The 2,356-nt window shown below is 28.9% G+C and overlaps 1 long non-coding RNA gene across 1 annotated transcript; it reads left to right on the forward strand.

The window, feature by feature from the left end:
• Positions 1–1,188, forward strand: LOC127151386 (uncharacterized). The gene is made up of 2 exons (XR_007824309.1): positions 1–233; positions 860–1,188. It is a non-coding gene; the product is annotated as an uncharacterized LOC127151386 (long non-coding RNA).
• The last annotated feature ends 1,168 nt before the right edge of the window (positions 1,189–2,356 follow it).

The following is a 2,356-nucleotide window of genomic DNA, read 5'->3' on the forward strand; positions in this document are numbered from 1 at the left end:
AGAACCAAGTGCTCAACGATACATAATTTTGAACCACAAGAAAATTGAAATTAAGAAAAAAATGAAATCAGTTGTAATTTTTTTGATTATTCTTAGCATACTTGGTGCAGAATCCACATCTACATTTAAGGATTCCCCTACGGATACCAACCATGCGGTTGATCTTCATAAATTTTGTAAACTTGGTTGTGTCTTTTCTCTTTGCAGCAATGTTTCCACCCCAGAAAACCTGAGTGAGCTAATTTCTAGTACTCTTGTATTACCTATTTTATTCTTGTACATTTTTGGATGAAGCTAATATATATTTTAATCGTTTAAGTTTTTGGACTTTTGACGTCTCAATCTAAATGCTATTACATATAAGTAACCTCTTGTTTGGTTCTTTTCTTCTTCCGGCTTCTATAATATTGTTCCTTTCACATGGCTCTTTTGATTATACTTATCTATGAATGTCACATTCTAGTTGTGATATTCTGGTCCACCTACAGCTAATTCACATCATCTTCTCTTTTGTTCCAAAAAAAAAAAAAAAGAGTTTTAGGTTAATGTGTTTTTTGATATTTCTTTTAAATTTTAAGCAGTAGTACTGCTGGCAAACATGTTGTAATGAAAATAATTCATAGAGGAAGACAATGTTTGCTATTGAGCATGAAATGTCATTAGAGATGATCCTTGTCATGACTAACATTCAATTAGAGTAGTATTCATATACAAAATTTGTATCTCGAACTCACAATCAACGAGAGATTTGTAGTAGTATTCATACTAAAATTTGGTCCGTTTCTTTAATAACTTTCTCTAGTTTTGATGGACTATTATGTTTTCTTTAATTGTTTCTTTTTCTTTCTAAACCTGACAGATGCGGACAAAGTAGAAAGTTGTGTGAATGGGTGTGATCAAACGTGTAAGAAGAACTGATGCTAAAGAAAAGAAGATGAAGTATACTGAGAGGAGAAGGGAACGAGGATTGGCTTTCCAAGATATACTATATATGAATAAACAAAAATCAAGTGATGAAAATTAAAACCATTGGTTTAAAAAGATTATTATTTCATATTTAAGCATATGTTTTGTTTTGATATAAATAAAGTTTCAAGTTTTTGCATGTCGTTAATTATGAGCAATGGGTAAAAAGGAGCCCTTTCTCTCTTTTAATGCTATACGAGAATTAAGTGTGTTTTGCCAGAATTTTTGCTTTACTATAGATTGTGTGTGTGTGTGTGTGTGTTTGTGGTTGAATTGGTGAATAAAGGTTAATAATCTCACAAACAAATTTTATTTCGTTGATTTGAAAATATTTCTAAGGCACCAATTATCCGTTTGAAGGTTGACGATCTAATCTCGGTCCACCTTATAATTGTTAAACTAAAAATTAATCTTAATTTGAAATAAGTGTTTTGGTTTTAAAAGATAGGATGGGTCAGTTGGATGCATCGAGCATTTTCACTAGGTGGACACCCCATAACACCCTCTCATTACTCCTAGCTCACTAATTTCTCTTAAAAAATAATCCTAAAAAGTTCTCGAAACCTACAAAGCTATATAACAATCAAAATGATACCTCTAAAGTTTGTTTTATTTCTATTTTCAATTTAAAAAGTTGAGTTTCAATTCCCCCTCCATTTATTGTTAACAAAAATGAACTATTTTAATTTCATTTTTTTTTAGAAGATATTATAGATGAACCGGGAAAGTGTGAAAATAATTAATTTGAATGATTAGAAAATAAGGGAACGATAGAAATAATTCATTTTAATCAAAAAAAAAAAAATTCACAGGTTATTTCGATAGTTAACTTTATGTTTCTTCTTTGGTCTCGATGGGTCATGAACGATTTGTCTTCCTAAACAAAAAAAGTTATTTAGCATCTCTTGAATGCAACGTGTATCAACAAGATTACTTAATAGAATACTGTAGCGTGTGAGTAATTGTATATAAATGAGAAAAAAATGAAGAGGAAAGAATTAAGGGAGCTATAATTTTTTATGTTTTTTTATTGATAAGGAAAAACCATATATTTTTAAATCATCTGTATCCATTCAAATCTTCACATATTTCAAAGAAAAACATATCCTTCAAGTAATTATAGGTTTTAGGGTGTCCTTCACCCAAAGAGAAAAGGAAATAATAATAATAATAATAATAGTAATAATACTCACGAAGGATTATGCATGGCTTTTGATTCTTAGTTTTTTTTTTTTTAAATAACTTTATTCCTTGTTCCAATTATTTTAACTCTGAATTTTTAAAATGTTTTCTTTAAAAAAGCTATGAGATACTCTTTCTAAAATGAAATATTAAAATGGATGGAAAAATGAAGTGCAAAAACAATAAATTATTAAAGTACTAAAATATT

The sequence above is a fragment of the Cucumis melo genome, chromosome 1, assembly GCF_025177605.1.
Source record: "Cucumis melo cultivar AY chromosome 1, USDA_Cmelo_AY_1.0, whole genome shotgun sequence".
Lineage (NCBI taxonomy): Eukaryota > Viridiplantae > Streptophyta > Magnoliopsida > Cucurbitales > Cucurbitaceae > Cucumis > Cucumis melo.